The sequence below is a fragment of the Podarcis liolepis genome (genome assembly GCF_965112155.1).
Source record: "Podarcis liolepis genome assembly, chromosome: 7".
Taxonomy (NCBI): domain Eukaryota; kingdom Metazoa; phylum Chordata; class Lepidosauria; order Squamata; family Lacertidae; genus Podarcis; species Podarcis liolepis.
Genome location: NC_139561.1, coordinates 27,958,928 through 27,985,132, shown reverse-complemented (window position 1 = coordinate 27,985,132; position 26,205 = coordinate 27,958,928). Strand labels below are relative to the sequence as shown.

The following is a 26,205-nucleotide window of genomic DNA, read 5'->3' as shown; positions in this document are numbered from 1 at the left end:
AGCTGGGGAAGAAGGTTGCTAAGGGAAACGACAGCCAGAGCTCAGCCAATCACATAGGCACGGTGCCAGGCATTGCAAGCTGAGGAAATGCGTCTGTGGGTCTTTGCAAATCTGCAGGAGGCCAGAGTAGAATGAGAACAGACTTCAGCCGCAGCTACTGGCTTGTGGATTGGTTGAGGCACCCTGGAATTCCGTGGTTCAAGTTGCACAGCTCTGAAGTGTAGTAAGGCTCAAAGTGTGCTGGCGTTCGTCAGCCATCCACAAACACTAGTCTAGTGGTGGTTGGTGGGCACTGGGGCCAGAAGGGTGGAAGGCAAGGAGGCCAACACTAGATGGCGCCAGAGTCAATGACAGGAAGAGCTAGCAAAGCCTACTTTGGGCCGATTCTCCTCCTCCTTGCTGAGTTGTACAGGGGCACTAAGTTCAGACTAAGGAGGAGGAAGGAGACAGCCAGGGCCATGCCTTGGGCTGGTTGTAAGTAAAAGAAAAAGAAAGCAAGTGGAAACTGGCTGAAGTTGGTGGGGCAGTGTCCTGTTCACTCCGATGGATCAACTTCCACTGTCCCATCATTGGCCGCCAACGTTCTAATTCTCTCCTTGAGATGAACTGAAATTTCCTCTGGGCATTCTTTGGAGGGAAGGCCTAAGATTTTCATTGTCCCCAAGTTCCCCTAGCTAAACCCACATTGCCAAGTTCCCCTAGCAAGCCCACATTGCAGAATGTGCTCTGAATATCATCACCATTTTTTAACGGCAACCATCAACCCCCACTCCCTCATTTTTCTTTTTATTCATTTTCTATAACCAAACAACCAAAAAAAGAATATGGAAAAGGGACTGATTTGTCGAGAAGGGTTAAAAACACTGTTAAGTTGGAGTTCCTACGAGTGAAAGGAGCAGGAGACAAAGTAAAGTACAGGTATAAATATGAAGAAGAGCTGCGGAAGGGACATGGAAGAGACTTAAGGGCCTCGGACATAAGATTACCAGGTTAATGCGCTTGATTGATGGGATAGAAAGGACTGTCAAAACCCGGGACCAGGAGGAAGAGATGCTGGATGAAGATTGGAAGAAAAAAAAATTTTTTTTATTAGGACTGCTTTATAAAATTGATGAATGTTAGAAAAATGCTGGATTGAAACTATTTGGCTTTAGCAAAAATGTTAAAAGAATTATGTAAGAATATGTTAGGGTTATGAAATAAGATTTAAGTTTTAAGTTTTAGGGTCTTCTATAGTAAGATAAGGTTAAAATAGATTAAGGTAATGTAATGACAGAATATTATGAAAAATGGAAAGGATTTGCTGTGACAATTAATAACTAGGATACAAAAAAAGGGAGGACTGAGGAGGTCAAGGAAAGAAGGTAATGACAGTTAAGGATTGGAGAATATTGGATTTGTTTTAAAATGTTTATGGCTTATTTTTGTCTTTTGATTGTGTTGTTGTATTGTTTGATTGTGGTTTGTTCTTTTTTTCCTTTTTTCTAGTTTTTCTTTTCCTTTTTTGGTTTTTCTGTAACTTTAAAATTCTTAATAAATATCATTTAAAAAAAAAAAAGAAACATTATATGATCTTCTTTCTTAATCTCATCTCCGATTATTCCCAGAAGGAAGGCTTCGGGCTTTTTAATGAAAGTGTATTTAAGTATTTTTTTCAGTTCGTTGTATATGGATTCCCAAAAATTTTAAACTTCTTCACATTTCCACCACATGTGGTAGAAACTACCTTCTTTGGATTTACACTTCCAACACCTTTTATCACCAGTCTTATACATTTTTTGCAATTTCACAGGGGTATTGTACCAACGGTACATCATCTTTTCCATATTTTCTCTAAGGGTAGTGCAGGCTGTAAATTTCATTCCTTTAGTCCACAACCTCGTCCATTTGTCAAAATCCAAATTATATCCAATGTCTATTGCCCATTTTACCATAACCTCCTTGACCTCTTCGTCCTTGGTGTCCCAATCTAATAGCTGATTATAGATTTTAGATAGCAGTTTTGTTTTGCTTTCTATTATCTTTACCTGGAACTTAGATTTTTTCTCATTCATTCCAATCTTTTTATCTTCCTTCCATAAGGCGTTAATTTGATGATACTGCAACCAGTCTGTTAATTTGCTTTTTAACTCTTCGTATGGTCTAATTTTCCATCCTCTTTCCAAACTTACCAGGAGATCTTCATAAGTCAGTCTCTCACCTTCCATGTTTGTTTTTTTAATAGTTAAGATATCAATAGGCGATAGCCACCAGGGCATCACCCCCCCACTCCCAATACCTGGGAATGATGGTGAAGGGTATCGAGATGTGATGGCCTGGGATTCGGACTCAGAGGCTGAACCTGAGGAATCCCAGCCTGCACAGGATTCCCTGCCTCCAGAACCAACTGAGCCGGGGCTCGGGCCTGAGCCTGAAGGGTCCTCACCTGTGCTGGATCCTCAGGTGCAGGCACCAGCTGAGTCTGCTCTGGCTCCTGAGGTGATGGAGGACCCATTGCCTGCAGGTGCTCCACTCTCAGCCCCGTCAGGGGAAGCTGAGGTTGCCTCTGGGCCCGGTAACCCTCCAGCCTCTCCTGAGCTGCAAAGGCTCAGGGCAGAGAGGCGGAGGGAACTAAGTTCCCGCAGGAGGAGTGCTCACCTCCAGGCCAGGAGAAGCGAGTCAGCTGTGGACCGGGGCCGCCCTATGCCTCAGGGCAGATAAAAGCCAGCCAGCCCCAGTCCCAGGTTGCGGGAGCAACATTGTTGGTAGCCAGTTCCTGCCTGCACCTTGTCCTGCTCTTCTGCCAGAGTTCCTGACCTCACCCGAATCCCTGCCTTGGACCCAGCTACAGCTATGACGGACTGCCTCCAAACCGCACCCTTGACCTCGGACTGGACTCAGACCTCACTGCACGGTTAACCCTTGGGACCAGCACACAAGAGCTACTAACCATGACGGCTATGCTCTTCCTCCACAGTTGGGTTTCCCATAGCTGGCCACTGTGATAGGGTTGCCATATGGTTTTCCTGGACATGTCTTCTTTTGAGGGGCCAGCGTGCCCATCCGGCTGGATTTTTACACTTTAAATGAAATGTTCAGGTTTTCGGGGTTTGTTTTGATTCATTCATTCATTTCCAATGGGGCACGTGCATGCTCGGGAGGGCACTGTGCCCTGGAAGTGGAAGCACCACAGCGGGGACTGGAGTGAGGTCTGCAGCCCGTGCTGGTGCCACCTCTGCTGCAGCCATCTCCGGAGAAGTGTGCAGCCTGTCACGGCCTGCTCTAGGTTACTTGATGTCTCCGGCAGCCACCAGGCCCTGCTCAGCCTTCTGGGGGCCACATCAGGTGCTGTGTTGTTTCCTGCGGCCACCAGGCCTGGCCTGGGAGCTGCTCAGCTTCCCATCGTCTGGAGACGTAGTGTCTCATGAGCAGGAGGCCAAAGACAGCAATGGTAATAGAGGGGAGGGATGGAGGAGGTGAGCAGGCAAGTGAGTGTCCTCTTTTTTGCTCTTCGGACTATGGCAAGCCTACACTGTGAGAACAGGATGCTAGACTAGATGGGCCATTGGCCTGATCCAGCAGGTTCATCTTATGTTCTGATTTTTCTTATGTGTGAAATCATTCTTTCAGTGTGACAGCACCTACGCCTGACACATAATTTCAGGATGCTCATTTATTTTCTTAAAACTTGTTGATTTTTTGTGTGTTTTGATCATTTTATTATGTTTAGCGTCTGTTTTCTACTGCTGTTTTTATGAACATATTATGCCATTTTATGTAAACTGCTCAGAGATATTTTTTTTTAAAAAAACGGTACGTAGTTAAATAAGTTGGTTGGTTGGCATCCTTCTGCATCGGGAGATGATGGAGGAGTGCCTCTCTGGGGGTGAAGTCAAACCATTGGAAGGTTAAGTAAGTAAGTAAATAACTACAGATAATGGGAAACGTATCTTTATGCCTGAGACCAAAGTGACTCAGAGCCAGTCAGACTATCCTCCGGACTAGGTGAGCAAATAATCTGATCTGATATGAGGCAGCTTTCTGTGTTCATGTTATCTGCCTTGAACTCTTGGGGGCAGGTTGGCTTTAGAATCCAAACAGATAAATGAAAGAAAAAATGTGTGGAGACTGTAAGGCTGTAACAGAAGAAAGCTGCCGGTTGCTTCTCTTGACTGATGCGCTAAGGGGTCCTCTATCTGCTCTTAACAATCTGACGACCTCCTCTTTGGAAGAAAGATGAGGAAGATGAAGGAGGGGTGATTTATGTCAGGACTGTCCTTTTCTTGCAGGAACGTAAACCAGGGATTTAGTGTTCCTCTCCAAGTGCGTTTAGGGTGGCGCACTGGTGTTGTGTTGATATGATGGGAGGAAAGAGGTGATGCTTGGGGAATGTTAATCCACTTGCATGCCTTTGTAGCAAATTACAGCATAATAATTTTATTATTTGTATGCCACCCATCTGACTGCATATAAAATCTGGTTATTTAAACATTAAAAGATAAGCATCCATTGTTACGGTACACAGCAAAGCAATCCCAGTCAAACAGCACAGTGTTTAAGGCAGGTGGAGAGATCAAGGGAAAGCCTGTGTAAACAGTTGTGTCTTCCAAAGCCAGCGGGATGCCAATGCAGATGGGGACTCCTGTATTTCAGCATTCTGTTACACTGATGTGACCAGTGGGAAATATGCTATGGGGAGGGAGGAGCCTCTGTCCCAGGAGCCAAATGCAGCCCTACAAGTCTGGCCCTCAAAAAAGACTCCTCCTCAGGCCACACCCCTTCCTAGGGCAAGCCTCCCACTTACCCAGGTCCACCCCTTTCTCAAGGGCATTGGCCTATTGGAATGGGTCCTTGGGATGCCTCTATCTTGCCTGGATAGGGAGTGGAGAGATGTATGTGGATTAGGGTGTGTATAGGAACCTCTGAGACGTGTGGCTGAACAATTGCTTACTGAATCCATGGCCCCACACACTTTTGCCTCTGGACCCATCAATGCCTGTCATGCAGTTCCCAGAAGCTTTCCCATGGGGCAATGCAGCCCTCGGGCTGGAAAGGGGCTCCATTCTTGCCATTCAGACATGAAAAGTGATGGATTTGCATTGCTCTGCGCAGAAGAGCAAGCGGGTCACAGAACCATGGATCAGCTGTTGGAGAAATGGGCATCTGTTCAAAGTTCTTCAAATTAAACCAGAATTCATGGGTGAGATAGTGTGTATGTGTGTGAGGCACCCCAGGCAGAGTAAATCAGAGGGATCGTACAGGAACAGGACAAGGGAAACAAGACTCATTCCCAGATGCAGTAATATCACATGTATATTGATGCAACACATCAAAATTGGAAGTCTTACTGCTAGAATCTGATGCACTCAATAAAGAACTGAATAATTGTAAAGGGACAGGCCATTAATTGCTTTTTGAGTTGCGTGTGAGCGTGGCCCGAGCCAATCTTTGGGGGCTGCCAGATTATTGGACAATGCAGATCCCTGAACCGACAGGCGAGCTGTTTGCCAGCAATTTCTTCGGCTGGCTCCCAGTCATTTTTGCTAAATGCAAGTCAAAGCAAAATCATATGTAGGGAGTGGGGAGTGGAGAAGGCAGCAAACTGGAGTCGTGTTTTTGTGTGCATCTACACCTCCAATCCATGAAAGGCTTAGCAGCATTAGTATTCCACATGTCATGTCAGCTGCTGAAGGGTGTGTGCGTGTTTGTGTGTCTTGAACTGGGACCTGCAGTGACCAGCAGCCTTCAGCTCCTTACTTCTTGCACAACCAACCAGCCAGGCCATAAGGTAAGATGGTCTCATAGGCTGCAGTATCAGCCTGTGTGCTCTCAGCTAATCCTGAAGGTTGTAGCTACATGCTAAAGGGGAGAGGGTTTGTGCACCTTCAGTAAGTGTGTGGCACACTGCACCTGCTGAAATCTCCTCTTCTACCCAACATTTCCCCCCCCCCCAAATGCTCTTTATTGAGTTTTCTTTAACATAAACAAACAAAATAAATACTCTAAAATTCAACAGTCATATGTCTACTTATTTTCTAAACGCTCCATCGCGCACGGACTTCCCTCCCTCCCTTCAACAGGCTTTCATATTGAATTTTCTCTTTTTTCGCAGATTCTTAATAGCATCCTATACACATCACAAAATTTATTTTAATCCTACTACAGTCTTTAAACTTCTACAGTTATTACCTATATACTCAATAAATTTACTGCATTCATTTTTGAACTTTGTTTCCTCTTGGTTACGGATCCTGTGGGTCAGTTTTGCTAATTCTACATATTCAACCATTTTTGTCTGCCACTCCACTAGTGTTGGTATTTCCTGAGTCTTCCATTTTTGGGCTACTAAGATTCTGGCAGCAGTCGTAGCATACATAAATAGTCTCTGATCTGCTTTTCTTATTTCATCTCCTATCAACCCCAGCAAAAAGGCTTCCGGTTTTTTTTGGGGGGGGAGGTATATTTGAACAGTTTTTTTCAATTTGTTGTAAATCATATTCCAAAGTTTTCTCATTTTTTCACATGTCCACCACATGTGAAAAAGCTTTCTCTTCTCCCCAACAATTAATGGTGTCGGAGTCCTGAGGAGGTCAGCTGAGCTTGCAACCTGATAGAGAGGCAGCAGACCTGATCAAATCCCTCCTTCAGAGCTGGGTTAACAGTCTAAGCAACGTGTCGCCTCTAGTTTCCTTGCCAGCCTCATAAGAACATAAACCGAGCCTGCTGGATCAGGCCAGTGGCCCATCTCATCCAGCATGCTTTTCTCACAATAGCCAAACAGATTCCTCATAGGAAGTCCACAAACAGGACCTGATCACACGAACACTCTCCCCTCCTGTGGTTTCTGGCAACTGGGATTCAAAAGCATCGCTGCCTCAAACCACGGAGGCAGAGAATAGCTATTGTGGCTAGAAGCCTCAATAGCCTTCTGTTCCATGAATGTGTCTGATCCTCTTTTAAAGCCATCTAAGTTGGTGGCCATCCCTGCCTCCTGTGAGAATGAGTTCCATAGGTTAACCGTGCGTCCATGCGCCCTGTGTCAGAGCACAAAATGAAGGAAAGATTCTTGGGGATCAGGATCCCGAGGATCCATTTCACGGGGTGAGTTGAGCAGGAAAACACTCAACCTGTTTCGTGAATAAAAAAAAGAGGGGGCTGCAATTTTCCAGGAGTGAAGGCACCATTTAAATATAGTTTCACACACAATGGAGTCTTGATGTGACAGCTAATAATTGCATGTGAAGAACAGAGTCTTAATGGAAATTGATTCAGTGGAGCGTAGGTGTGACAGAACCTAGAATCTCAAGGGAGCAGGGAGAGGCCTCCTCAGACTGGGGCTGCCATAGGCCGAGGAGATTTGACTGCCTTTGGGTTGTGCTCAGAGAATAGACCTGTGCTTTCTAACTTGTTCATGGACAATCTAAAGTTAGGAGTGAGCAGTGAGCTGGCTGACTTTGCCGATGGCACTAAATTGTACAGGGTCGTCAAAGCAAAAAAAGAGATCATGAAGAGATCCAAAAAGGACCTCTCCAAATTGAGTGAAGGGGCAGTAAAATGGCAAGTGGAATTTGACGTGAAGAAGTGTAAAGGGATGCATGTTAACAGTGGCGGAGGAAGGGGGATGTGGTAGGGACGGGCCGCCTCGGGTGTCACCACTGATGGGGGTGACAAAATGCCGGGCAGCACTCACCACGGGGCCTGTAGCCCACCTGAGCCATGCATCTCTGCTGGCAGCTCTGCGCTGCCCCAGACAGTCCACCCACCGCCTCCCCCTCAGCTGTAAGGCAGCTGAGTGGAAGGAGGCAGGTCCCGGGTGGCCTGGCCCCACAGTCAGCTGGCCCGGCCCCTGGGCACAGGGCACGCTTGCCACCCCAGGTGCCTGATCAGCTTGCTCTGCCGCTGCATGTTAAGGCAAAATAATCTTCATTTCACACATATGCCTAAGAGGTCTGAATTGGCAGTAACGGACCAAGGGTCCTAGTAGACCTTGGGGTCATATTAGATAGCTCGATGAAGGTGTCAACGCAGTGTGCAGCAGCTGTGAAAAAGGCAACTTCCATGCTAGGGAGCAATGGGAAATAAATTGAAAACAAAGCTACAGATATCAGAACGGTTATTATACAAATCTATGGTGCAACCACATTTGGAATATTATGTGTACAGTGGTACCTCGGGTTACATACGCTTCAGGTTACAGACTCTTCAGGTTACAGACTCCACTAACCCAGAAATAGTACCTCGGGTTAAGAACTTTGCTTCAGGATGAGAACAGAAATTGTGCTCCGGCGGTGCAGCAGCAGCGGGAGGCCCTATTAGCTAAAGTGGTGCTTCAGGTTAAGAACAGTTTCAGGTTAAGAACGGACCTCCAGAACGAATTAAGTACTTAACCCGAGGTACCACTGTAATTGTAATTGACTCACCACAAAAAGGATATTGTAGAGTTGGAAAAGGTTCAGAAAAGGGCAACCAAAATGTGAGAAAAGGTTGCTGCATTTGGGACGTTTACAGAAAAAGCGAGTGAGACGTTGCATGAGAGAAGTTAGTTTTAAACTTCTTTTTGACTGCTCCTTGGTTGTGTGGCTCTGGGCAGGGGGCGTCTCATGATGAGCTCCTGCACTTCCAGATTCCCACCCCTATTTGGCAGTGGCACCGTGGCTCCTAAGAGCATTCCCAGAGAGGCTCTCCTCTGTGTCAGGTGAAAAACTTTTTTATTCACCCACACTTCAAAACTGTGTTTTAAATCCATGCTGTAAACTGCTCTGTTGTAAGAACGGATGTTTAGTTCTCTTCTCTTCTTTTCCGTTCGCTTTCTAAGATTATTATAGATTGTATTTTTAATATTGTTTCATTTGTGGAATATTTTCCGATGGACTGCTAGGCAAAGGCCCTCATCAACTCCAGACAGCTCTCCAACAGGTACAGTTCACAGGATGCTTCAGGTGTCCACTTTTGTGGAGCCCCACCATGAGATCAGCAGCTAACCCTTCATGGAGTTCCAAACCTACTGGTTCCAGCCAAGCTCCAGTTAGCCCCATGACGGACAGCTATACAACAGGTGAAGCCATTCCTGGCATAGAGATGGGCCCATGCTGCACACGGCACCTCCTTCTCTGCTCATTGTTGCTCATTGTGCAACTGTTAAGTGCGGAGGAGCCCTGCCTAGATGACTGGCTGAGTTTTTCATTCTGAAGCCCACTTGATCCCAGAAGCTGTTCAATAAAGGCAGCTTGGGAACAACTTTTTTTCTTTTATTTGTCACCCAAATGGACCACCTGATGATGATGATGATAACATTTTATTTATATCCCGCCGTCCCCAGCCGAAGCCGGACTCAGAGTGGCTAACAACAATAAAAGTAACACAGTCTACATAAAATCAATTAATTGAAATGCATTCTGAAATCAATTCAAAATCAAATTAATGGCAACCATTGGGCTAGAGTTCTGTGAGGATTACCAAAGGACGGGGTCAGACTGTGCCTTGGCCAAAGGCCTGGTGGAACAGCTCTGTCTTGCAGGCCCTGCGGAAAGATGTCAAGTCCCGCAAGGCCCTAGTCTCTTGTGACAGAGCATTCCACCAGATCGGGGCCACAGCTGAAAAAGCCCTGGCTCTGGTTGAGGCCAGCCTAACCTCCCTGTGACCTCCAATATGTTTTTATTTGAAGACCGTAAGGTCCTCCGTGGGACATACCAGGAGAGGCGGTCCTGTAGGTATGAGGATCCTAGGCCATATAGGGCTTTAAAGGTTAAGACCAGCACCTTGAACCTGAGCCTGTACTCCACCAGGAGCCAGTGCCGCTGGTATAGCATTGGGTGAATGTGACATTGTGACAAGTGGGTGGCCTCGGCTCAAGCTGGATGTCCTAGATTGGTTGGATGCAGAGGAATAGTGGGAGGAACCAGCTGAAGAACCACCAAGGGAAGAAAGCTTAGAGCCCAAGGAATGGTGGCGGGACAACGATGAGTAGTCAGAGGAAGAAAACTAGGAAGAGGAGGTGTTGGAAGCTGAAGAGGTAACAGGACTTAGTGAGCTGGGAGAGTCTGTGACAGAGAGAAGTCCAGAATCAGAAGCTGAGGCTGAAGCAACAGAGGAGGGAGGGCCAGAGGCAGAGAGGAATCAGGCTGGTGAAGAGTCATGGGAGTTTTCCCCTTCTGCTGCTACAAGCTCCCCTTCCCACTTTTTCCCAGAAACAGAAGAGGACTGAAATGGGTGGAGCAGCAGCAAGCTACACACAGTGCAGTCTCCGATTGCTTGGAAAAAGCCCTGTAGAGGATGGGACTTAGATGGCTGTGAGCAGGTGGGGATTTTCAGTCTTTGCAACTGATTCATGGGGAAGGACCTACCTGGGATGAGCTGCTGTGCTCATTAGGCCTGACACTCAGCCAAATCTGTGAAGATTATGTTTTCGCTAATACTGTAAAGGGTTAACTCCAGCTATGCACAGTGTGAATTACTGCTGACTCACTCTGTGACGTGTGGGGGGGGGGCTGAAATAAGAATCTTGCCCACTGACCAAATCCAGTCCTCCTCTTACCTGCAATATCAAAACCAACATAAAATGATCCTTCAAAATTTGCATGCCTCTGGTTTTGGGGGTGCAGTTTCCCAAGCAACCAGTGTGTACAAATATGCACACCCCATGGGAAATGTTCATCACACAAAGAAGCATTTCATTAGGCAAATAGCTTGCAAAAACAAGCAAATTTGCATGAAAATTGTGGTAAATTTTCATGATTTTGTGTGTTTTCAAAGATCGCAAATTGCTGCAGAAACATTAAGTTATTCTGAGATTGGAAAACCGAAACTGACAAAGCGAAAGCCAAAACTGATATATTTGTCCACCCCTAGTGTCTCCCTACTTTAGTGAGTGGACGGGCTGGCACACAGATGTGGCTGCCTCATCAGCCTGTGATTGGTGGGAATCATTGGTGTTTCTTTTCATGTTGGGGGTGTGGCTGTCATAGCTGCTCATAGCTGGTGGCATCACTTTTACCTTCTCAGCCTTATTGCTGGGCAAGTCTAGGATACCAATGAAGTTGGTGCCCAGAATATATATATATATATATATATATATATATATATATATATATATATATATATTGTCCAGTGGATTTAATGCTGTTAGAAGGGACTTTGCTTCAGAATATATTTAAAGCACTATAATACCACTTTTGACAGTCATGGCTTCTTCTCCCAAGAAATTCTGGGAGCTCTGGTTTGTTATGGGTGCACAGAGACCCCTATTCTCCTCATACAGCTACAGTTTTCAGAGCGGTTTAACAATCAATCCCTCTTCACAGAGAACTCGGGGAATTGTAGCACTGGGGGGGGGGGGATAGGAGTCTCCAAACAACTCTCAGCTCCCTCAGCAAACTGCACTTCCCAGTATTTTGAGGGGAAGCCATGACTGCTTAATGTGGTAGAATGCTTTAAATTTGTGGTTTGAATGCGGTCTTTGTACCGTCCATCTCCTAGTCTGTACAATGGCGCACTTATGGGGTAGGGGGAAGAGAGGAAACCTAATTAGACAGGGAAGAGAAGACCCAATACTCCCCACTGCAACCATCAAATCATCACCATGGGAGACTCGAGTCTAAACAGAGCAGAAGGCCTCTGTGCCCTCATCTCCTGTGCTCTTTCACCAGTATGAGTATAAGTGGCCCTCTAGCATGTCAAGAATCATAGAATTGTTGAGTTGGAAGGGACCCTGAGAATCATCTAGCACCGTGCAATGCAGGAATATGCAGCTGGCCAGTATGAGGACTACAGGATCTTTGTCCAAAACTCAGCTGTGAACCAGGATGTCCTCAGTTCAGATCTGCCCTCGGCCACAAACTCAAGAGCTACCCTTAGGTAACTGCCTATTCGCTTGGCCTCAGTCTTCCCATCTGCAGTACGGGGATAACTATACTGACCTACCTCAAATTACACAAGGCTGTTAGAGTGATTAGTCAAAGCGTACTGGACTCTCAACCACACCAGATGAATGTTAAGTTTTCTTGCTGCTAGAATATAGTATTTCCAGTTAATTTCCTCATGTTTTTGGAAGTGGTGAAATAGTAAATGCCAAGGTCCTTTGGAAGATGTGAGGACATGAGATTTCTAGTGAATGCCACTGGGGAATTCTTAAAAGTGCAAGGAGTGAAACGGAGCTCCAAGGTTTAGCAATGGCACATTCAAATCTTGAGATTTCACACACTCTGCTAGCCCAGGAGGGACTGTACCAAGTCTGAGTATCACACACTAGAGTTGCGATCATGTATTTAAGCTGTCATGGTGTTGATTTCTCCACAACAATGGTATGGGTGGGTAGATGCAGTAGCTCCAACGGCGTCTAATAGTAACCTTGCGATTTCAAAAAATGAAGGGGGAAAAATGGGGGGGAAATGAAGCCAATCCTGTTTGAGAGTGAGACTTAACCTGAATCAAGTGGCAATTAGCTCCAGAACCTACCGGTATTTATCATGCAGTGCCTGAGCCCCCCTGGGTGAAATGCAAAGGTGATTCGACAGACTAAAGCTATGCTTCAAAACATGTGCCCCAAACGCTCTTCTCTCACTACTAACTGGTCCAAAACACCATGCGCTTGTGGGGGGAAGACTTTGGGGGTGGGCAAAGCACTTGACTCTCAGCCCTAGCCCTCCACTGCGATAGATGAAACCATTTTGAAAGCACTGCAAAAATCATTCCTCACCCATGGTTTAAGATTATTTTAACAAATAACAATGTGCTGATACAGTGCAGTCAAAGTGCATGGAACTTTCCAGAGCTACATAAGACCAGGTCCCTGCCCTGCACAGCTTACAATCTGCATGTAACAAAAGGGGAACAGAGGGCAGAAGCAATGGTGGGAAAGAAGGAAAGAGGGGAGGGAGGAGAGAGGGGAGGATTACAGTTCATGATGCTTCATATGATCTAGCAGCTTAGCAGCCATAGAGAGGGTAATTAATGAAAGAGATGAAAGCCTCTGCAGGCTGTATGGATTGTGTTGAAGAGGTCTGATCTAGAGATGATATTCAGGCAGCTTGAGGGAGCCTGTGATTTTCTCATGCAACTCTTTATTCCCATATCCTCCAGACAGACACCGACCATCAAAACAAGTCTGAATGTAGAGGTTGGATGGATCCAGCACCTTCAATGGCACCTTGGAAGGGTTGTTGTTGTTTTTTTGAAACTGGGGCTCTGGTGCTGTCTCACACACACACACACACACACACACACCCTTTTCAGCCAGCCAAGAGGGTTCTGTGCTGCCCCAGCCTTTTGCCACCCAATTCCACCCAACTCTGCCTCCCCTTTGCCAACAACATCCCTTAAGAGACTGGTGGAAAATGATGCTTTGGAAAGCAGAATATCTCTTTCTCTCTCTCTCTCCCCTCCCTCTAAGTAGGAGCTACTAGAGCCTGTAGAAATGTTCAGACAGGGAAGGTGAAGTGCCCAGCTACACACACACAACTAACTAGACATGGAATACGGCGCTATGGGAAGAAAAGTGCAGTCAACAGACAGGCACGCAGAAGGAACGCAGACCCTGGCACCGCAGCAGAGGCCAATCTGTAACATCCCTCGCCCCCCCCCTCCAAAAAGAAAAAGAAAAAAGGAGAGATCAAGAAGAGAAAGTCGCTGCTTTGCTTCCCCGTCTTTCCTACCTTGTCTGGAAGGAGAAATGAGCCGGGAAACGGGGTGGTGTCGCGGAGAGAGATGCCGGATCAACTTTGCAGGTTCCTGAGCGCTCGCTCGCTCCGCTTGCTGGGCTCAGTGGTCCAGAACGGGCTGGACCGGTCTAGGCGATGGCAAGCCGGCAGCAAACCTTTTCCCGCTTCTGTGCTCTGTGTGTGAGAGACAGTGTGTGAGAGAAAGCCACACAGAGAGAGGAGACATGAGATAAGGAATCAGGGAGGGAGGGGAAGGAGGGATGCTCAGCAACCTGTGGGATTCAATAGGCGCTCAGCATCCTGGAAAGGGCATAAGGAGCACCAGCTCCGCGGCAGCCCAAGCCTTGGACCGGTCTCTCTCTCCATCCCAGCTGGGTGGAGGCAAGGCAGACCTGCCTCAAACGCGAGAACTGCAGCTGCCCTGCTGGTCCGGCTGGGCTGGAGCAGTTTGCCATCTGACAGAGGGTATTTTCGGGGTGTCAGCACGCAGGAGAGCACCCTGGACCAGGATTGCACGCCTGAACAGGGTTTCCAGAGTGGTGGCCATCTATCCTACGACAATAGCACTTGCATCCTGATTATTAGCGATTCGTTATTATTTGGTATTATTGGGATCATTTCCCCCCAGTTTGCTCTAGGATCGTCTGCGTTACTCAGCACTTGCAAGGAACAAGTGGAAGTGATTCCAGTAGACTTTCCAGAGAATTGTGTGTGCGTTGGGGGGGGGGGGGTTACTTCTCCACATCTCCTATTACGAGAACTTGGGGGGAGGGAGAACCAATGGAGCTGAACACTGGAAAATTCAGGATCTCACAGAGTTAAGCTGTGCAATTTGCTACAAACTGCAGTGATAATCAACAGCTTGGGTGGATTTAAAAGGGGGTTAGGTAACTTTACAGAGAATAGCCACAGACCCTAAATTCCCCTTCCACTGTTCATAGGAGCCAACTCCTAGGGACCAATGTCCCTTCAGCCCCCCACCCCAATAAAATATTTGAGGGGTCCGGGGCCCCCAAAGTTGATGAACATTGCCATTCAAATGGAGTGTGTGCACTGTGTCATGCCATTAATTATGTGGGGCAGGGCTTACCTGCCCCCACCTCCATATTTTAATCAAGTTGTCACCCCTGCTACTGTTGGAGGCAATATGCCTCTGAGTATTGGTTGCTGGAAGTCACAGGTGGGTTAAGCTGGTGTTGCACTCACATCCTGTTTGTGAGTTTCCTATTTATCAGGTCACTGCAAGAACAGGATGCTGAGCTAGAAAGGTCTCTGAGTGGTGCAGCTGGATTCTGGATTTATGAGGTCCTTCATATGGTGTGGCATACATGGTTCTCCCCCTCCCCATTTTATTCTCACAACAACCCTGTGAAGAGGGTCAGGGTGAGAAACAGGGGTCACCAGACACTTTTGAGGCTGTGTGCAGATTTGAACGTGGGTCTCACATCCCAGTCCAATGCTCTACATCTCACTTTGGCCGCAATACTACTTGAGAGTAAGCCCCTTTGAATTCTTTTTTGTATAATATTTTTTATTAATTTTAACATATAAATTATAAAATGTACCACAAAACTTATCACTTATGCAATCTTTTTAGACTTCCATCAGCACCTCTGATGATCCACCGTATTAACCACTTCTTATGCATTTCTTAACTTTATATTGCCTTTACATCTCTTAACAAATCCTCCCCCTTGTCCATTTTTACAATACTTCTAATAATACTCCTCACAAAACTTCTTGCAACCCTACAAACATCGTCTGTTCTTCACAATTACTTTTCAAATAGTCCGTAAATTTACTCCAGTCTTCCGTGAATTTCTGGTCTCGCCGGTTTTGAATCCTTCCTGTTAGTTTATCTAATTCTGCATAGTCCATTAACTTCATCCTCCATTCTTCAATCGTTGGTAAAAACCCCATTGAATTCAATAGGACTGACCTCTGAGTAGATGTGGCTAGGCTTGCACTGTTAGATGGGAATGATCTTTGGCACATCTACATAGAAGTAAGTTCTGCTGAGTAAAAGGGGACTTGGCCCCCATTTAAATGTGTGCAGGATTTCAGCCTTGCTTCAAAATGTGAAAAGCTAGCCCTGTTGCATTGCAGTGGGGGTAGGGGGTGGTAATGGACTGCTCCCCCCCCCCAAGACCTACCCAGACAGCAGCACTTGCTTGTGTGATCCACTTTTAAAAAGGACTCAAGTGTAAAATGTTCTAGAGTGCTACAGATGGGAGTGCTTAGCTCACATAGAGAAGAGGACAAACAGGTCAATGAGCAGCACCAGATCCAGGGATTTTGTGTCAGGGTGGGGTGGGAAGATCTGGGGAAGGCACTTTCAGAGGTTTTCTTCATCTGGTTGAGATTCAAAGCACGCAGCCTGAGAATGGGATTTCTTTTGCGGCCTAGGACCCACATACCTATGGGACTGCCTCTCCTGGTAGGCCCCACGGAGGACATTAAGGTCCACAAATGACAACATTTTGGAGGTCCCAGGTCGCAAGGTCATTAGATTGGTCGCAACTAGGGCCAGGGCTTTTCACTACTGGCCCCGACTTGGTGGAACGCTCTGTCACAAGAGACTAGGGTCCTGAGGGACTTGACATCTTTCCACAGGGCCTGCAAGACAGAGCTGTTCTGCCTGGCCTTTGGTTTGGACTCAGTCTGACCCTTATGTTTCCCTCCCCTTATGGTTTTGATGAGGCTGCATTTTAACCTGTATTTTAAATTGGGTTCTCCCCCCCCATTATGTTTTTACTGTAATTTTACTGTTGTTAGCTGCCCTGAGCCCGGCTCTGGCTGGGGAGGGTGGGGTATAAATTATTATTATTATTATTATTATTATTATTATTAGGTCACAACGTATGCACAAGCTTTGCAGGCTCGGTACACCTGTACCTTCAAAGCACATTCAGAGCACATTCTTTGTCTCAAAGAATTCTGGGCACTGCAGTTTACCCCTCACAGAGTTACAATTCCCAGAAACCTTTAACAAACAACAGTGCCCAGAATTCTTGGGGAGGCTGTGTGCTTCAAATGTGCTTTCAATGTATATTGCATACACAGCCCTTCTCTCTGGAACGGGCCTGGTATGTAAGTGTTGCTGCAGATGAAACGTTTAGCCTTGCTGGCATTTCACGTAGTCTTTTTAAAAAAAGACTGAAACATCTACCCCAAGTAGTAATTATTTTGCTGGTGGCCCTCAGGCTGGTAATCACATAGGACTAGAAGGCTGCAAGTAAACTTATCACAGACACCTGGTATCAAAAAGGTTTTTATTAATAGCCATCTCAGAAAAATTAATTCATCACACAGAGGTACAAAGGGGCAGGGCAGAATGGGAACTTGGTGAGGTTTCATTATTCATACAAAGGGGTCCTTCAGAACACCATGGGTTGCTGGCAATGCTAGTTCTACTCAAGGTAGACCTCTGAAGTTAATGGACATGACTAACTCAGTTCCATAAATTTAACAGGTCTACTCTAAGTACAGTGGTACCTCAGGTTACAGTCACTTCAGGTTACAGACGCTTCAGATTACAGACTCCGTAACCCAGAAATAGTACCTCGGGTTAAGAACTTTGCTTCAGGATGAGAACAGAAATCCCGCAGTGGCGGCGTGGCGGCAGTGGGAGGCCCTATTAGCTAAAGTGGTACCTCAGGTTAAGAACAGTTTCAGGTTAAGAACAGACCTCCAGAACGAATTAAGTTCTTTACCCGATGTACCACTGTTTAGCAGTTAGATAGAAACCCATGTCTCCAAGTAGTATGAGTTCATATGGGGGGGGGGGGATTTGGCAATCTCTTTGTTCTTGGTTTTTCCTTAGATAAGGTTCCCTCTTCATTGTTACTGGTCAGAATGATTCCCAATTTGGCCAATTCTGGTACCTATCTTATGCCATCCTGTAACAAAGCAAAATATATTGTTAAGCTGCGTATTGCTCCTTTGTTGATTATTTTGATATTGCATATGGTACATCAGTGTCCACTTTTGGTTGTAAAATAATGGTGATGATAATAATAGTTGTTTGGTTGAACAGACTTTACAGTTATTAACAGTGAGAAGGCTGAAATCTGAAGGATATGTGTGGTTCAAACAGCTACAACTCCCTGCACCTGTAACAAACTATAGTTCCCAGGATTCTTTGGGGGAAATGATGTGCTTTAAACGAACACTGGATGTACTTTTGATGTATGATGTAGATCCTCCCAACAACATTGTGAACATTTTAAATCTCAGTTTTCACCATCCCTGACATTTGGCCATGTGAGCTGGGTCTGATTGACAGTTCAATAACATCTGGAGGGCATCCTGTTGGCTTTACCTGGACAGAGCCTGTTGGTGGCAAGGGAAAATAAATAAATATCAAAGGAGAATTCCCTGGATACCAAGATCCAGGGCAAGTACTCTTTAGTGAGAGAAGTTCTCAAGAGAACGCCATCAAAAATTTAAAATCACAAAATATGCAGCAAAATAGAGCATGAGAATATAGGCTGTTAGACCTTTAAAATATGCCCTTGTGAATTCCTTCCAAAGTTTGCCTCTTCAGCTACCAGAGACAAGTGCATGGGGACACCTGCTTGTCAATCATCCTATGTTCCCTACTCTATTCAAGCTGGTCTGTTCTGCAAAGGGGAAATGTTCCTTTGCCCATGTGGTTTGATTTTAAAGCATGCTGGGCAAAGGTCTTGCAGCTGCCTCCTATCAGCTAACCAGCACTGATGACTGCACAGCCTGCTTCCTTAGGCTACTTAAGTTTGATTTCAAGGGAAGCATTTTCCTGCAGTCAGAAGGCCTTGCAGGTGTATTAACTTGCCCAGGAACCAACAGTGGCCCTAGGATCCATTGTAGGGCAGGGCAAGGCAGAAAACCTCCCTATGTCCCCCCTCCCATATACATAAAAATAAGTAACCAGCTGTTTCTGCCCAATCGTGTCCAAAGCAGAGGGTGGGAGGGTGAGATTTTAAGGGGGATTGACATAGGGAGGATGGGGTCAGGCAGTCCTTGTGGTACCCTGGACCTAAGTTGTTCAGGGCTTTGTAAATTAGCACAAGGACCTTGAACCTGGCTCTGTAGTAGATGGGCCGGCAGGGCTGATGCTTTAACTAAGGTGTTGCATGTTCTCAGCCAGATGCCCCCATCAACAATCTGGCCACTGCATTCTGCACCAGCTGGAGCAAGGAGCAAGGACCAGGGTCAAGGGCAGCCCTGTGGAGAACGCATTGCAGTAAACCAGCTTCAAGGTTTAAATGTATGGCATGGGTGTGCTCTTTTGGTCATACTTAGTTGTGACAGAGGAGCGTGGCAATTCAGTCCCTCTGCTGCACTGCCTGTCATCTAATGATTTAAGCTGGAATATTCTATTCAGTCTGTTTGTTTACTTTCAATATTTACAGGCCACTTTTCACCGCAGATGGTTGCAAAGCAGCTTACACAATCCATCGATCAAAATCTCACAGTGTTTGAAACAAGTGGAAGCAACAGGGGAAAGCATCAGATCAATAAACTGGGGTAGCAAGAATTGCTTAAAAGGCCCCCTGAAATAAATAAAAAAGTCACTTCACATGGGAGCAGTGGGACTTACTCCTGAGTAAACAAATATAGGCTGGCACTACTGAGACACAGAAAGCTGTCGTGTCGCCTTTGGCTCCCAGCCACTGCTTTTTCCCAGCAAAGGGTTGGGAAAGGCTGAGTTGCAGAAGGGTCATTCCCACCACCAGCTGAAGGACGCAGAGAGGAAAACAGAGACATCATAATAAGCAGGACAGAGACATCCCTGGCGCTCAGCCCAGCGTTCACTCAGTCAATTAGATCATGCGTCTACATTAAACTTGTCAGATATGATACATTTCCCCAGTTCTTGTGGATTCCCAAGGAGCAGAAGGCATAGGGAAAGGGACTGCATCAAAATAAAGGGTGGGTTTGCTTAATATCTTTTTGCAGTCCTGGAAGGTGGAGATGGGTTATTTTAACAGGCACACACAAAGGTTACTTTTAGACACAGTGAGGTAGGATGCTAAGAGTGGCATCAAGGTGGCCTCTGCTATCACAGAGGTCTCACCTACAGGCAGTAGCTGGCTTATACCTCCGATATGAGATGTTTTGGGGGCAGAGAGAGGTCAGGGAGAGACCCTAAGCCAGCCCAGCTACCAGCGATAGCGTTGAGCCAGCTGGTGTAGCAAAGGGACTGAATTGTCATACTCCCCTGTCTCAACTGAGTATGACCTAAAGAGCACACCCATGCCATACATTTAAACCTTGAAGCTGGATTACTGCAATGCGTTCTCCACGGAGCTGCCCTTGGTCCTGATCCTTGCTCCTTGCTCCAGATGGTGCAGAATGCAGTGACCAAATTGCTGATGGGGGCATCTGGCTGAGAACATGCAACACCTTAAAGCATCAGCCCTGCCGGCCCATCTACTACAGAGCCAGGTTCAAGGTCCTTCTGCTAATTTAGAAAGCCCTGAACAACTTAGGTCCAGGGTACTACAAGGACTGCCTGAACCCATATATCCCACCTCAAACACTGAGATCATCGGCAGGAGCATTGTTGGTCATCCTGTGAGTTGGTGAGGCTCACTCGATAACAAGAAATCAGAGTGTCTAGTGTTGTCAGCCGAGTCCTGTGGAATACTCTGCCAGTAGAGATTTAGCAGGAGCCTTCTGTTTTAATTTTTGAGTGCCTGATGACAACAACGCAGGAGTTAAGAATATATCTTTCTGCAATAGTTAATAAATGCCTGTTTCAAACTTTTCCCTAACTTTTTTAAAGGGTGCTGAGAATTGTAGTTCTGTGAGAGGTAAACTATAGTCCCCGGAATTCTTTGGGGGACGCCACCCCCAATGTAGGGTGTGGATGCGCCATTTTATTTCGTAATGCTGTTTTGTCGTTTACTGCTAGTTTCATGTGCTACATAAAGATTTTTTTAAAACAAAAATCTATTAAGCACTTATAAATGCTTTTAGGAAGTGAGAGCTGGACCATAAAGAAGGCTGATCGCCGAAGAATTGATGCTTTTGAATTATGGTGCTGGAGGTGACTCTTGAGAGTCCCATGGACTGAAAGAAGATCAAACCTATCCATTCTGAAGGAAATCAGCCCTGAGTGCTCACTGGAAGGACAGATCCTGAAGCTGAGGCTCCAATACTTTGGCCACCTCATGAAAAGAGAAGACTCCCTGGAAAAGACCCTGATGTTGGGAAAGATGGAGGGCACAAGGAGAAGGGGACGCCAGAGGACAAGATGGTTGGACAGTGTTCTTGAAGCTACCAGCATGAGTTTGACCAAACTGCGGGAGGCAGTGGAAGACAGGAGCGCCTGGCGTGCTCTGGTCCATGGGGTCACGAAGAGTCGGACACGACTAAACGACTAAACAACAACAAATACTTTTAAATAAAATAAAAATACAACACTTTATTTATTTATTTACTGGATTCATTGGCATGCATACAGCAAACGATGAGGTCAGCTTACTGGCTCTGCATGTGTATGTGAAGTTAATACTCAAATTGCACCAGCTCCCTCCTCTCTTCTCTGTCAGCATTACAGGCCTAAGTTTAGCTAATGTTTCAAAAGATTGAATTTGCTTCACTTTTGGGGAGCTGGGGAGGCATGTCTCCAGTCTCTCCTTGCTCAGTCTCTTGTGCGCGGCTCTTCAATTAAGTCTTTCCAATGCTGCCATTTCCCATTGACAGTCTCCTTGTGGCTTTTGCGCCTCTCAGCACCCTCTCGGGCCCGGCGACACGGTTGCCATGGCGAAGGCTGCAATGTCACCTTGGAAAAAAACAAGGCAGCGAGACCCCTAAGTTCATTTCAGCACAAAGTGAGCAGCGTTGAAGAAGCAAACGTTAATTAGGCCATGCACACTGGCAGGGGAGTGGGGAAGAGAAGCAAGGCGGGCAAAAATGCAAAGCAATCCCTCATATGCTGTTCGTACCATGCAGCAAATATTCTGGCAGTGATGGAGCCAAAAACAAGCATCTTTCCAGACAGGCAAAAACAAAAACAAAAACACACGACCGAAACAAAACCCAGAGAAAGTGACAAGGCTATAGGGAGAGAATGGGGTTTCTGAGGTCTCCCTTTAACCCTAAGAGGTCTGGGCTTTCAGATCATCACATCAGGCAGAAATTTTAAGAGGCTCCCCCCCCCCCCGCCTCTTTTTTTATGTTAAACACAAAAAAAAAAAACATTCCCAACAAAGGATGGGTTTGAAGTCTTTCGCATATTATTAAAAGATCTAATAAGCAGGTGAAGAATTCCAGAAGATTGTCTTCGGTAACGAAAAAACATCATAACATCCAAATTTCACTGGCTGTTGCTGGTATATAAGGCCGAGCATCTGAGTTGGAGGTATAGACAACCAAGTTCCACCATGCCACGCTGAACGATTGTGGCTTCTCTATGCCCTTGCAATAAAGATACTGTTTAAAAATATCCAAGTTGGCAGCTATCGCTATACCCAGTGCTACCGAATTCCATAATGACTGTGCTGTGTGAAGGTATTCTTCTTCTTGTTTCTCCTGTCGCACGCCACCCCAATCTCTGAGCGGCGCAAGATTCCAGGGGCTCTGGGCAATTTACCCAGAGCCCATGTTTCCTCTTGGAACTGAGTCACATCAGGGTGTGGTATTGTTATGATACATTATTTATTTATAAATATACAGTGGCACCTCAGGTTACAGATGCTTCAGGTTACAGACTCTGCTAACCCAGAAATAGTCCCTCGGGTTAAGAACTTTGCTTCAGGGTGAGAACAGAAATCATACAGCAGCGGCGAGGCGGCAGCGAGAGGCCCCATTAGCTAAAGTGGTACCTCAGGTTAAGAACAGTTTCAGGTTAAGAACGGACCTCCAGAACCCAAGGTACCACTGTATGCAACCTGAACCTACGATGGAGGGGTTCACAGCATTAACACTCTAAGAGGGTCTTGCTTCCTCTATAGGCACAGCCTAGGATTCAAGCAGAGATCCTACATCAAGCTCTCCCTCTTTCTCTCTAGTTTACATCACAGCAACTCTGTTTACTTATCTCTCTAAGCTCTAGCTTTATCAGTAGAGGGAGGCAGCGGCCTCACCCATTTGCTACCTCGGACAGAGTCCCTTGATCTTTTATTCTTCTTAATGGCTCATCACCTGGTAGGATTGCCTCATGAGGAAGTTGTTGTTGTTTAGTTGTTTAGTCGTGTCCGACTCTTCGTGACCCCATGGACCAGAGCACGCCAGGCACTCCTGTCTTCCCTGAGGAAGTTAGCCTAGCTTAATTAGCCTTTAACACTTGGCTTAATTAAAGGATTGGAGGTGTCCACCCAGGTCTGGCTATTTCCTGATTTTAATACCCCAAGCCTTAAATAAATTCCAACACCTACTAGACCCAGGAATTTAGGGTGTATAAGCGACCGCAAACTCATAACAATACATTATGGATGGGGTTTTTTCAAAAGTAGTGATGGATCAAATGTTGTTTAGTCATAACATCACATTATCTAAGGTTTTCCATCATTGTAATACAGTCTGATGAGCTGCATTTGATAAAAACAGCCATAGTTCAGACTGAATCACCTTAGTTGGTCCATTAAACAAGGATAATAAAAACAGGACAGGCACATAAGCAATTAGCTCCATTGCTATTTTAGAAAGATCATTATAGACTAAGACCCAGAACTGCTGAATATGGGAACAAAATTCTAAAGGTATTGGTTTGGTTTGTTGGTGCAAAAAAATGTATATCCAGAATTCTTGAATGCCAAGATCCAAGTTTGGGGCAAGCACTCTTTGGTGTGAGAACCCCAGCAGAGATATAAAGTCACAAAGTAATCAGTGAAGTAATGTAGGCTGTACAGTAAAAGCTTTAAGATATGCCCTTCTAAGTGAGTTCCAAAATGTTCCCTTTAAAAGTTCCTTTCCAAAGTTCCCCTCTTCCCATAGCATAAGAAAAGAACATATTTGGCAAGTTAAAAATGGTTTACTTACAAACTTTCCAAAGGTCAGATTCATGTGCTTCAGTATACTTGCACAGGCAGTAAAACACATCACAGTAATCTAATCTAGATTAGGCTATACCTGTCCAGAGCCAAAACTGGGCCACCAGCCAAAGGTGATGGAATGGAAGGCACTCCATACCACTGAGAGGCAGTATAGCTCTGTCAAGAGGAGGCAACCTACCAGCCATCCGGTCTAGGGAACTGCCCACTAACAGTGCCTCAGTTGTGCTTGTTTACAAGCTCTCATCCAGTCCATTACTGAGGCAAGACAATGGTCCACCTGCAGACGTAAAGCAGAACTGAGAGTTATCAGTGAATTGCTGACAATGTAATCTAAAACGACAGATAACCCCACTCAGCAGTTTCATGTAGGTGTTAAACCAGGGGTCAGCAAACTTTTTCAGCAGGGGGCTGGTCCACTGTCCCTCAGACCTTGTGGGGGGACAGACTATATTCTGGAGGAGGGGGATGAACAAATTCCTATGCCCCACAAATAACCCAGAGATGCATTTTAAATATAAGGACACATTCTAATCATGTAAAAACACGCTGATTCCCAGACCGTCCGCGGGCCTTAGTTTGCCAACCCATATGTTAAACAGCAAAGGGGATGAAATTGAATACTGAGGAACCCCACACTGAAGGCTCCATGGGGCCAAAGAACGCCCTCCTCTCAAGCATCTCTGGAAGTGACCATCCAAGTAGGATTGGAACCACCGCAAAGCAGTGCCACTCACCTACAACTGGATACCATGGTCAATGGTATCGAAGGAAGCTGAGAGATCAAGGGAAATTATTTTTTTAATATATATATTTATTAGCATTTTCTATAATGAAACAAAAACAAAAATAAACAACCACAACAAACAAACAAAAAGAAAAATATAACAAACATACAAAAATGTAAAACTTAAAAACAATTAAAAACACATAAAGTTTCAATTGCTTATTTCTTTTAACTTATTTCTCAGACCTCCTCACACCTCCCCTTCTTGTATTCCAATTCAAATTATTAGCTCAGCAAATCCTTATTACTTATTTCTCAGCTTTAACTTAATAATGTAATTTAACATATTATTATTTTACTTTTTCTCTTTCATCCATTTCCTCAATTTATTTTTGCTAACCTTATTTTCATTTAATTTAGTTCATTTTAAAAAACCAATTTTACCTTATCCAAACTTAAACATCAATACTTATACATCAATACTCATTCTTAAAACATTTTTTCTAAAGTCGATCCAAATTCCCTTCCACGTATTTCCCACTTTTCATACAAATAACAAAACAAAATAAAAACAAAACAAATTATAATTGTGTACCCTTTCGATTCCCAAACTCCACCCCCCCTTTCCCGGTTTCAGTCCCTAATAAATGTCTATCAGTCTTAATCTACTATCAGCCTGGAGATCTCACATCCGAGGCTCTTAATTCTCTCTCAATTCTTCTCTGCCGGTTTTTTTGATAGTCCTTAATATCGAACACCAAATCTCGGAGAAGCTTTGGCCCAACGGGATCCATGTTTCTTCCAGCCAGACCTCCATACTTAAAAGTGGAGCCCAAATCTTGTTTCTTACTCCTTTCAAGTCCAAATGTCCCCAAAGCTCCAACTTCCACCTTAAACAAGTTTGTAATCCTTAGGTCTTCGGATCTCCACATAAGGAGATCTCTCCATTTTTCAATCTCCTGTTCAGGCCAGATTTTCCACATCAAGTTTTTATTTTCCTTTGTTGCCATCATGTCTGGCCTCAAGCTCTCCTTTGTCATCTGCAAAATTACAGCTCCTCCATCCTTTTCTTCAGGGACAACATACATCTCTTTCTCCAAATTCTCAAAGCTCTCAAGTTTCTCTTTTTGTCCAGTTGAATAGACTTCCTGATTCAAATCCTTATCAAATCCTTAACTTACTGTTAAGTCCAGAGTTGTAACATTTGTAGCCAAAACATCAATTTGGCCTTGTAACTTTCGAGATCAAGGAAAATTAAAAGGGATACATTTTCCCGCCTCACTTCCAACAAAGGTAATCATAAAGCCATAATTCATACCTACTGCGCTCTTTTCGCCACCTGCTAAAAACATTCTTACCCAGCTGTTTAGGAATTTGAGGTCACTTTGATTTTTTTTACTATTTCAACATTTGTATGTTTTAAAGTAATTTTTCCTTGATTTCCTTGCTTTATATTTTTTGTAAACCATTTAAACTACAATTACCATATTTTTCGCTCTATAGGACGCACTTTTTCCCCTCCAAAAATTAAGGGGAAATGTGTGTGTGTCCTATGAAGCAAATGCAGGCTCCTTGGCTTCAGTGATAGCAATGCGAAGCCTCTGAAGCACAGAGGGAGCACTCCCTCCACACTCCAGAGGCTTCGCGTTGTTTTCGCTGAAGCCTGGAGAGCAAGAGGGGTCGGTGCGCACCGACCCCTCTCGCTCTCCAGGCTTCAGGGATAGCCGGCTGAAGCCTTCGGAGCACAGTGCGAGTTCCTGCTGCGCTCCAGAGGCTTCGGGTTCCTTTTGCTGAAGCCGGAAGAGCAAGACTCTCCTGGCTTCAGAAGAGAGGGAGAGCTGTGCAGCGCCCCTTCAGCCAAACG

General features: G+C 45.3%; 1 protein-coding gene across 6 annotated transcripts in view; it reads right to left on the bottom strand.

Annotated features, from left to right (window-relative positions):
• VWA5B1 (von Willebrand factor A domain containing 5B1) overlaps positions 1 to 14,291 on the bottom strand; it is a 68,985-nt gene extending 54,694 nt beyond the window's left edge. For 4 of the 6 annotated variants that reach the window (XM_083512845.1, XM_083512848.1, XM_083512846.1 and 1 more), the window contains exon 1: positions 13,629 to 13,855. The gene's annotated coding sequence lies outside the window, so the exon portion shown is untranslated. Of the gene's footprint in view, positions 1 to 13,628; positions 13,857 to 13,906 lie in introns of those variants that run through there. The other 2 variants (XM_083512844.1, XM_083512849.1) reach the window with 2 other exon arrangements.
• Between the last annotated feature and the right edge of the window lie 11,914 nt (positions 14,292 to 26,205).